Source organism: Pinus tabuliformis, chromosome 3_2 (assembly GCF_031772625.1).
Source record: "Pinus tabuliformis cultivar Carrire ecotype Pingquan chromosome 3_2, CPIR1, whole genome shotgun sequence".
In the NCBI taxonomy this organism is placed as follows: Eukaryota; Viridiplantae; Streptophyta; class Pinopsida; order Pinales; family Pinaceae; genus Pinus; species Pinus tabuliformis.
The window spans coordinates 473,261,613-473,273,785 of record NC_142302.1 but is presented as its reverse complement, the minus strand read 5'-3'; positions in this window follow the sequence as shown (position 1 = coordinate 473,273,785).

Here is a 12,173-nt window from a genome sequence, read left to right as displayed (position 1 = left end):
CCCATTTAAGAGCCTAGAAGCTTCAATTTTGGAAGCATTTACACCATTGGGATCAACACCTAGTACCCTACGTACCAGTATGGTCCATTCATCTCAACTAAAAATTTAACCCAAGACCCCTTATGTTGGCCTCACCTCCACAAAGGTGTTTAAGCTTGTTTTCTTCATCATTAATGCATTTATTTAAGGTCATCAATTTCATGTGCATAATATTTCAATCCAACACCCTTTTCGAAGTCTCCAAGGCTTATTCAATAGGGACAACATCTCACCCCTTTTGGTATATACTTCATCACACTAGCATGTTAGGTACTCCTTATCCACTCTTTGCATCCCAACTATGTGTGAAACTTTGGCCTAATCTCTATGCCTTTGGTGTGGTTAATCAATAGTTTTTCACCTCCATGAGTTGCCTCATTTATATCACCCCTTTAATGTTTGGAATGCATGATACTTCATCCTATAGGATGGGAGTCTATTAGTTTGAATATCTAAAAATCATATTTTATATTTCTCTCTCATCATTATGTTAACTTAACCCCTTAGGACCTTGGTCATTTTTCTATATTGGTTGGTTCTGACAAATGCATTCTCGCATTCTTTTTTGGCCACCCATTCTCCCTTTATCAATATACCATCTATATTAGCATCCTCCATTCATATACCACCACAAATATTAATCGATGGGGCCCCCTCCCCTCATACATTTTGTTTAACTCTTATAATGTGTGAAATTTCATCACTTGTGAACCTATCTCCATGTTTATACATTCAACCCCAATATTTTTTCATGCATTTGGATAGTGTACAAAGTATTTTATACAAGAAGAAAACAATTCTCTCATTATTGTAATTGATATTCTTATTTTCCCCCGGTGGCAGTCTTAGTCACCCTTGGTTAGAGAATCCACATTTAATTAGTTGTACCTTATTGGTACCCACTAATGGGCACCTTATTCATATCGCAATACCCATCACCATGATCTTGAGTTTCCTATACATCCATGCAGTCCCAACATCCTTAGTTACAAATTCAACAAGTATCTCACCACATCTGATTGGTCCCATAACACCATATTAATATTTGTCCAATTGATTTTTTACTATCGCCATATATTCACCATCAATTATGCTCCACCCAAGGGAAGTCTCAAGTTTTCCCCATGTCTCTTTTGACCTATCATCAAGGTCAAAATTTCCATTTCTTATAGTTTGATATAGGGCTCATATTTAGTTGATTTCCAAAGGGTCGTCTCACCTTGGAAATCTTATCTTCATTCATGTCGATTTTAGTTAATTAGTTCTAGGAATGCAGTGATACCTTGGTTCTCATTACTTATTAGAATGATGAACCCCAATTGAAACATGGAGAGACATCATTTCTCCTTGTCCTCATTGAACCCCTTGATGTTTGATATCAACACTTTCTCACATCTAGGCAGGTCTTCCTTGAGACAATTTTAGTTTCTAGTGTTAGTTGAGGCCCCTAGACTTGTCAGACCTTCTATGTCCATTAGGCTTGAATGCTCATATTCACATTAGGTTCTAGGGAATGTTATACTCAAAGCAACATTTTACTCTTAGCGATGCCCCCGAGGGAAATGTAGATTTCTTCTTCACAAATTCACCAGCTATAGTACCCTTGGGCATATAGATAAGATATTCTAACATATTTTCACTTATTGTAATCATATGCTTTGTCATTATCATGGGAATGGGACATGCCTACCTTGTTTGTATACAACAAATAAAAATATCCAAGAATATATGTTTTACAAGTGGGCTCTCCTTCTCCTTCTACTGGAGGTCCTCCACTCTTTGGTCTCTCTTTGTCTCTCTTTATCACTTATTAGGTTAGTAATATCAATTAAAGAAAACATTGATGTATTTTGGCTATATGTGTACTTCTAACCTCACACATCACGAGACAACTATTATCACCTAAAAACTTCTCACAAATCTACATAAGTGATTGTTGAAAATGTCATCAATACAACATGACAAAGTTTACCCATGGAAGCTAATCAATAGCCCAAAAGTAGTTGGAAAAAACTATACAAAGTGAGTTTTGTTTCATGCACACATATTCACATTATGGCTTCTGCACAATCCTTGTGACTATTTCTTCAAGAGTCACATGTATCTATAAGACAAGAATTCTCACCAACTTTTAGTGCAATAAATGATGATAATCAATCAAAATTTAACAAACAAGCTCGCATCAAGTTGGTTCAAAGCGTAAGGTCATTAATAAAGAGCCCTTTGGTAGATATAAGGTTTCTTCATGCATGTAAATCCATAATTGGAGTGATATTTATTGACACCATGAACTAGCTCTAATGATGCACGAATTGGGCATATAAATGGAAGACATGAGATACCATTTGAACAAGAGACAGAAGAGCACATTTATGCTACCAAATTTTTACTGAGCCCATAAGCTTTTTAAACATCAATTGGTTTGTGTTTCTTTCTATCCAAACTTGACTTTCAGCATTGTTGAAAGCTTGTCCATCTTCTTGATTGTGAGAGAGGAGAGATCCAAGGATCAAAAAAGGAGCTTCCCTTGGGAGCTTGAAGTGGACCCACTTGTTCTACTCCATCTGCCTTTGTGTATCTCATTCAAGGTCTCAAGGCCTCATCCATTAGAATAATAATAAAAATTTTATTTCCCAACACCTTTTGTGTATTTATTTTTTTCTATCTCTTATTATACATGTGTTTGTCTACTTTACTTCTTTATGCAAGTTTTTCTCATTGGAATCTAATATAACCATCTGTTGTTTTTTGTAGTGGTTTAGCCTTACATTACAGTAAGGTTTATTTTGTAAACCTCTTGGAAAAGTAACCAATACAATAGCCTTAAAAAAAAATGATCTAGGGTTTCCCCTCTCTCTCATCATGTCAAAAAGGGCACCTCAGTGAAATCGATGTGTCATCCAAACACTACCACGTTGTTCCATGTATGGCCATCCTTGGGTGCACACTTACGAAGGAATTATCCTAATGTTTAAACCTTATTCTTAGTACTTGATTTATTCATAAGCCATAGTTCATCAAAGGCTAACTTCTCTTCGCACGTAAACATTTCACTAACGTGGCATATTTCATTAGGGAAGAACTTATCATTTGCACTAATGGGGTTATCTAATCCATGTCCCATTCCTCAAAATTTCCTTACCTTGCAATATGGTTGACATATCATGTTGAACATGGGTCACAAATCAAATTCTTTAAGATGCGATCTATCACATCCAAAAAATTTATGGATTTGATACATCACATTTAAATAAAACCTCTACCAATAATAAAACTCTATACATATCCCATATTTCACACAAATTATTTTTCGCATAGTGTATCACAAAATGAAATAGAATTAGGGCCAAACATTTCATGATCCTCCAACAAGACTATTGTGTCTCCACCCTCCGGTTCTAAGGCTACATCATCCTTACCACCTTACCTCCAAAATAGGTTTCAATTGTGATGTGTTACAACCCTCATGACCTTCGAGATGTTAACCACTATGAAAACACCCTTGTTTCATGGCAATGCAAACCTTCTATGCTAAATATATTGCTTGAGGTTATATCATTCATTCAATATAGAACAAGTAAAAGAAATCGATAATAAACAACTAGCTTCCTTACTCTTAATCAACAACCTCTAAGGATTTGTTATAACCAACTTCATAATATATATACAATGGAGGGTTCACATTTTTTTGTGTGCACAAAACATAGAGAAAGCCTCACCTATACTCTATGAGGATAGAGATACAAGTTGGACTTCAAATTACATCCCTTTCTTAGAGTAAATGATTGCATTGGGATGACAATTACATGGGTGCTTGATTTACATTTGGTCAACAACTATGGAAGCTTTTTATGGTTCATGGTTGAATCTTGATCTAAAATCCTAGGGATTTCATATTGCTAACTTATTTGAAATCAATCATCATTAGCTATAGTAATTCTTTATGTTTTTTTAGGGATTGATAAATTTTTTCGCACATTAAATTTGGAAGTTTATCTTTATTTCTTCTCTTTTGTTAGATTTAATAAACAAAGTAGCAACCCTGTTTCTAGGAAAACTAGTGTCTTTTCGAACGACTAGCCCTCTAGGTTTGGCAGCTACCCTAGAAACAACAGCTTAAATAAATTCACGATTTCTTCTATGTGTAACGGATAAGAGAAATATAATGGGACCAACCTGGAAGTTCTGCTTAATCCTTTGCTTGATATCTCTCCCCCTTGACAAAGCTTGCAACTCCTCTCCGTACTTATCCTGCTTGGAGAGTACCTGTAGAAACACAGTAATAAAGAATCGTCAAAGCATCTTGATCTATTACAACATACACATTACAGAATCAGATATATAATGAACATATAATAAGATTCATAAATGATAACATTCACAATTGCACAATCATATGGAAGAAAACTTGAAGAACTTTATTAAATAGAAGGGAGAATTACAACCCAGTTGTCTGATCCAGCATCATCCTCCCAGCATCAATCCCTCTTCACCTCATGAAATAGCAAGATCACACCAACAATACAATGCTCTTTCCTCAAATACAAACTATCAGCACTTCCTTGCAATTCACAATATTCCAGCCTCTGGATCTCTTAGATGAGGGATCCATTTATAGATGTGTGCAAGGGTGTGAGTCATCTTTGGGGTTTTGATTAGTGTCATTCCACTTGTTACAATTGGTTCCACTTGGAGATTTCTTGGATCTCTTACTCATCCCTGGGCGAATTCAGAGAGGCAAGTGTCATAGGAGAAGTTTCTAGAAGATCCCATGAGCATCCACTTAGCAAACTGTCTCAGACATTTGTCCATCCTTGCCCATCGCACCCTATAGAAGGCCTAATCAGTATGCATCGCACCTGAGCAGTGTACCACTCAGTATGCATCGCACCTGGCCAGTGTAGTAGTCAGTATGGTTCAGTTTAGGCCATTTCTGGATGGTTTTTCAGGTGGAACTTTTGGGGAATGATGTAATCAAATGATCATGTTCTTTTAGGGTATGAAACAACTCTTTTAGGGGTTGATGAGCCCTATTTTATCGGCATATAAGTTTGGGGTTGAAGTGCCCAAATATTTCTATAATAGTTACCCCCCTTGTTATAGACATTTTTGGGCACTGCAACCCCAATCATAAATGTCCATAAACCAAGGGCTCCTAAGTCCCTAAAAGTGTTGTTCCAACCCCTAAAAGAACAAGGTCAACTGATTACAGCATCTCCCAGAAGTTCTCCATGAAAAACTACTCAAAACTGGTCAAAACTGGACCATTTCAACTGCTACATGGTCAAAGTGCATTGCATCCCACCTGCCTACACATAGTAGGTGCGATGCATGTTGAAAAGCCCTTCTATGGGGTGAGATGGGCAAGAGTGGACAAATGGCAGAGTCAATCCGCAAGGTGGAGAATCATGGAATCTTCTAGAAACTTCTCGTGTGACACTTGCCTCTCTGCATTCGCCCAGGGATGAGTAAGAGATCATCAATATCCAAGTGGAATCAAGAACTATCAGAGAGAGGACACTAATCAAATCTCAAAAACTAACTCACCTCCCTTGCAAACATCTATATATGGATCCCTCATCCCAGAGATCCAAAGGCTAGAATTTTGTATCTTGTAAGGAAGTGTTGTTGGTTTCTTGGTGCAATATCATAGTGTTGGGTGATCTAAGCTTTTCATGAGGTGAAGAAGGGCTTTCTTGTTGAGAGGATGATGCTGGATCAGAACAATTGGTTGTAATCCTCTTTACTCTTTCTTGATTATCAATAAAGCTATTCAAGTTTTCCTCCACATTCTTGTATGATTGATGTTATATGCATTTGTGTGGTCAATATATATTTGGTCCTATATTGTTTATGATAATAGATCTATGTTCTTGGATAGTGTTATGCTGCTTTGATTCTACAGGTGCTCTTTGAAGCTGGGTAGACGAGGAAGCGAGTGGCGAAGACCTATCAGAAGGGAGAGGAATCGAGCAAGGAACCAAGCGCAAGACAGAGGTTGGTCTCCTTATTCCCCTCTTATCTATTTCTCATAAAGGAAAACGAAAGTAGTTTTTAGTTTGTTTGTTTATAAGGTAGCTACTAGCCTTAGTGGGACTAGCAGCTCTGCATAGACACTAGTTTTCCCGATAACACCCCTAAAGCATGAAGTCGTAAATATTGATGTCGAGTGAAATGCTTTATCATGAAGATCCGAGGTTTCGAACTAGAAGGTGACTCGTATAAGATACAATACAATACATCATCATAATATAATTTTCATGATCTAGCTAAGGCAAGCATTCCCATGCTCAGCTTTATAAATTCATTTCATGTACATAGATCAAATAGTCGTCGGCAGATGCAGACTGGTGATTCTTCAGATGTAGAGTCATCATCCTTGGTTAGTATGATCATCTGTGTAGCGCCTTTGTACATTTGATGTTTTTATATCCCTGAATATATCGCAACCTAGCTGGATGAAACTAGATCCGGGGTCTTCAAACTCGTTCAATCTTCGCCTGATGTACAAGTCAATCCATGTGAAAAGATGTTCTGAAGTCGAACATGGAAAGACATCGTCTGATTACCAGCCAATAATGTGAGTTGTTAACAGATGCGAGAGGAATCACCGATAATGATGATGACCCTCAAGGTACTACAGTACAATTCACGTGGTGTGAATATATGATCTGATGTCGAACACCATGCAAAAACTTTCGGTCGAAGGCCAAAGATGTCAACCTGTCTCCTGAAGTGAGAAACTTGCCATTGAGGCATGCAAGCTTCAAAGCAATGAAAAGGGTGTTTCTAAGTCAACTTCTTGGATAATGAGCTGATGTCGACAAGAAGTGACTCGTCATAGGAGGGCCTTAATGTATCCCACATCTACAACACGAAACGAAGCAAATGATTTTCTGGAGGTGAAAACGATCTGACGACACAAGGTTCAGGAATGGCGGTCATGAAAGATGAAGGTATTGCAGTGGATGAGACATTAACTAGATGGTCAATTCTCGACTGAATGACTTCTCTTGAACATATCGGCGACACTGAGATGAATTGGTAGCGTTAACCCCAAAAGATGGATGGTGTGAAGGACCAATGGTGAGATGACTGGTGAACAGAATAACCCAACCTAACTCAATCACAGAGACGAAGTGAAAGTGTCATGTTCAAGAGCGACCTGCTACCATAAATTCTTCAATTTTTCTTCCCTTTTTCCCCAGTCATTGCTGACCAGTACCTCTTTATTCTTGTCAAGTTTGAGGAGGATAACATATGCTTGTTCTATAATTTCCCCTTCGGGCAAACCTTCCGCTATGTTTTAACGAGTCTAGCGACAGTGAAACTCGGTCTTGTCTAGAGTGGACAAGTTTGTCGCTATTTTTTTAAAAAGTTTAGCGACAAGGATAACTCGGTCCTTTTCATGTTTAGAGAGTTTTAAAAGGGATGAAAAGGAAACTCCAGAAGTTCTTTTTCGTATAATGATCCCTTCAGTCCAAAAAAGGATAATATAATACAAAAGGGATGACTTTTTGATCACTTTAACGAGCCGAAAAAGACAAGCGCTCGAACTTTTTCGTGAGATAATCCCTCGGGTCCGAAAAATATTAAAATATACAGGAGGGATGGCACTTCCAATCACTTTAACGAGCTGGAAAGGCCAATTGCTCGACAATCTTTTCATATTTAACAAGTCTGAAAAGGGTTTAAGGAGACTCAGTTTTGAGGAACGAGTGGTGTCTAGGGTAGCGACTGGTTCTGGGTAATCTTGGAACTTCTCAAAACATGGTGGTTTCTGTGAAGAGGCTGGCTAATAAGCCCACTCATCGCAACTGTTCCTCAAAAAGGGCAAACAACCAAGTGGAAATGTATGATCAGCCAAAAGAATGGAGATGATGAGAGGTACACAACCAAGGTTCAAAAGGCTGATAGAATGGCAATCACAAAGGTTAATTACCCGAAGGTGGGTTCATTTTTTAACGAGCTTGAACCGTGGGGGAACTATGCTCGGTTTTAGCTAGAAACGACAAAACTAAAAAGCTAGAAATGGCAAAACTAAAAAGCTAGAAATGTCAAAACTAAAAAGCTAAAAACTAAAAATTAAAATGAAAATTGAAAATGGAAAAAAAAGGTTTTGCATGCCCCTAGCATGATGAAAAGGAGAGTCTCCTGTAACCATATGGAAACTACTGAGGTTAGGCAGGACGGTTTCGTCCGCAGAATAGACAAAACACTTCCTTGGCTTCGTCCACAAAATAGACAAAGGTGAATGGTGTGTCAGACCAATCACATAACCTACAGGGAAACTTATCTTTTCAACTAGGTTTGTCCACAGAATAGACAAGGGTGCATGCCCCCTAAGCTTCATTACATTCACTAGACTACTCATGGCAGTCAGGTGGATGGAATGAAGGTTCAAGAGATACCGCTGATATAAAAGGACCATTTAGGGATGATGATTGACTTGGAGCTATGCTTGAACCGGGAAATGAAAGCTGGTCAATGGTGACAATTTTGCCTTCATGCGGGAAATGCATCACTCGGAAGAGTGTTGAAACAATAGCCTCCATATTATAAACATAGTCACGTCCAAGGAGTAGATTGTAATTTAATAGTCTTGGGACTACCATCACGTTCAGATGAATGGTTTTCCTTCCGAAAGTGATCGGTAACTTAGGAAGGATCCCTAACAGTCGACTAGTTCCTTTGCTAAAGCCTAACAGATTCTGTGTAATAGGCATAAGCGATGGCGAACCAAGCGCTTTCCAAGCAGTTGAGGAAAGGATACTCATTGATGCCCCCTCATCTATGATAGTGCCAGACACGATCATTTTGTAGACTTGTACTATGATCCGAAAAGGTACATAACAAGGAAGGCGATATCTTTCTAGTCGATTCCAATCAAAGGAAGTGACTAGACTACTTGGAGGGGGTACCGAAAAAATGGGAGAATCAACCCTTTTAGCTACGAGAGTTGAAGGGTTTTACTCTTGTCTAGATGGAACAGGCGAATTTCTCCCAAGTTCATCGCATTCTGAAGTAACAAAAAGAATTTGAACGGTATCATTCTCACTCTCTTCGGGAATGGTACGATTTTCTGAAGGTAAAATTGGGTCAACTGTCACTTCAACCTGTTGACTTTGGTCGGGTATAGACTCATGAGATTCACTTTCAGAGAGAGTGATTTCGACCGACAGTTGATTCAAGTCAGTCGATTTTTCAACTAGTAAAGGACTTGGGGAAAGTTTCTGGTAACCAGGTGGAAGTCGCTGCGGTGAACCAGGACGGTTATCCAACACTCTTTTGGCTTCATCCAAAAAAGGGCAACAGTAAAGGGAATGATTACCTTCACATAAACTACATGGAACTTTGACCTTTCCCTTCCGTCCATGAACTTTGTTATCACTAGTCGAAGGAGCGTTACCAACATGATCATGAGAGGTTGATGACACCGGGTGGTGCGAACGGGGGGGCCATTCTCTCAAGATCCAAGGGAAGCAGGACAATCTCGATGAAAATGGTCTCCTCTACAAATTATGCAAGGAAATTTGGGTTTAGGAGCTCTAATGTGCAGATTTTCACTAGATGATGCATCCAAAGCAATGGTTGCTTGGTTGTTCCCTTGCTGAATTGACTTCTTCTTCTTTTCCCTCCCTTTCTTCTTCTTCTCAGCCACTTGGTTACTAGCATCACTACTTTCACCAAGCAAAGAGGAAGAAGGGGAGGGAGAAACAAATGAAGAATAAGGCGAAGGGTCAACTTCAATATCAAATGGAGGTCGATTCGATTGCTGAGGAATCGCGGCATTTTGAACCACAGAGGTTGAGAACAGCGATACTGGCAGGCCAATGGTAAGTCTTGGGAGGGATAATGTTGCCATATGAGGAGCGCCAATATTTCCCCAAGAAGTAAAAGGACTAGGATTCCCCTCAAAAGGGATTCCTTGATTGGTGGACTCCATATATCTCAACCTAATATCAACTACGAAATAGGGATGTTATTCTGAATTCAATTAATTTTAATGATGCTTTGACACAAATTTTCTTTTTTAGTTTTTAAGAGTCGAGAAAAAGCTAAAGATGACTCTAGTCCCCTTCAATTTTTAATGAGCCTGAAGTGACAAGTGCTCAGATGGACCTTTTCTTTTAAAGAGTCGAAAAGGAACGAAAGTGACTACTCTGGAAAATCTAGACAGAGGGATTACCAAACCAATCGCAAAACTACAAAATACACCTTGGTGATAAATTAAAGAGAAATTACCAAGGACTTATGTACGGCAGTCAATCTTCCCGAATGTTGTGTTCAGTGCATTGCGATCAATAAGGCGGCAGACTCAACTTCCTATGGATAAAGGATATAAGCCTATTGTGGTCTCCCAATATATATGCGACGATACGGGGAGCACAAGTCCGTGCTAGCACTTGTCGTATCAAGGAGGAGGAATCACCCAACCTTCAATGAAAACGATAGTTACTAGTTTTTACGACGCCGGAACACATCTCTAGCCTAGACCTCTAGATATGTTGCGTTAAGTTCCAAAGCGTTGTTAAGTTCATTGAAATTTATTTTAAAGTTGATCTTGTTTAAAGTTTGCCTTTCAATGGTTCACCGCGTGATGATGATTTTGAAATTCCTAAAATGCAATCTACAATGATAAACAATCTTTGTTTATTTTGATCAATGAAAATCTTAGCTACTAGGGAAAGAAGATTACAATTCTTTCAAACAAAGAGCAAAGAGCACACACTAGTGCATTTTCCTAAATCATTTTTCGCACACAAACTAAAAATTCAAAATGCAAATGCATGTATTTGTTTTCGTTCTCCTTAATGTGAAAAATGCCAAAAAGGAAAACTAAATGCAGCAAAGATCTGAAATATTTCTTTCAAAGCGACATTTTCGACAATTTCTTCTTCAAAAGAGAAAGGAAGACTAAACGACACTTTTCAATTTTGAATAAAAAATGCTTTCGACACTTCGAATAAAAACAAATCAAATCAAATACATGAAGAAAAGTTCCATTGACTATCAAGGGAAGGAAGAATCCACAACACTTCTCTTTTCGACACAAAATGACAATTACGACACTTTTTGTACCAAAGCGACAGATCAATTTAAGCAACTTTTTGACAAAGGATTGTAAATGATGAACAAATACATAACAACATCTACTAATCCTAAACAATGGAGGCTGATCTATGTGATGCAAGCAGACTTCAGTAAGGAGGCACTGTTCATAAGCAGCAAAACAACTGAACAAAACTTAAAACAAGGACAAAAAACCCCCAATTTCTAGAATGGAAATAGGTTCAGTCAGTCATCGCACGTAGGCTTCACAGAAACAGGGATGCATCGCACTTAGCACACTCGAGAGGTGCGATGCATACTGGGTTACAGTGACAGACAGTGCGATGAGCCAGGTAGCACAATTGAAGTGGGTTTTGGCTCAGATGTGCAGTTGTTTTCAGTGAGTTAAACTGAGCTTTGATGGACATTAAAGAGAAAAGTACAGAGGAATTTCTTGAGATGTTACTAAGCTACCAAAAGGGCATCTAGAATGCTTGTAAGTCAAATGTTTAATTCATAAACTAAACCAGAGATTGACTGAAGCAGCATTCATCTACTATGCAATTGCAGAGCAAGAGCAGTTCGAAGGCTACCTGGCTAACTTCAGGCTCTGTATATAGTTTATAAAACAAACAATAACAACAAACAAACATCTATTCAATCCCCAACGGAGTCGCCAATTTGTTTCTGGGAAAACTAGTGTCTTTTTGAACGACTAGCCCTCTAGGTTTGGCAGCTACCCTAGAAACAACAGTTTAAAGCAATTCATGATTTCTTCTATGTGTAACGGATAAGAGAAAGATAATGGGACCAACCTGGAACTTCCGCTTAATCCTTTGCTTGATCTCTCTCCCCCTTGACAGAGCTTGCAACTCCTCTCCGTACTTATCCCGCTTGGAGAGTACCTGTAGAAACACAGTAACAAAGAACCGTCAAATCATCTTGATCTATTACAACATACACATTATAGAATCAGGTATATAATGAACATATAATAACATTCATAAATGATAACATTCACAATTGCACAATCATATGAAAGAAAACTTGAAGAAATTTATTAAATAGAAGGGAGAATTACA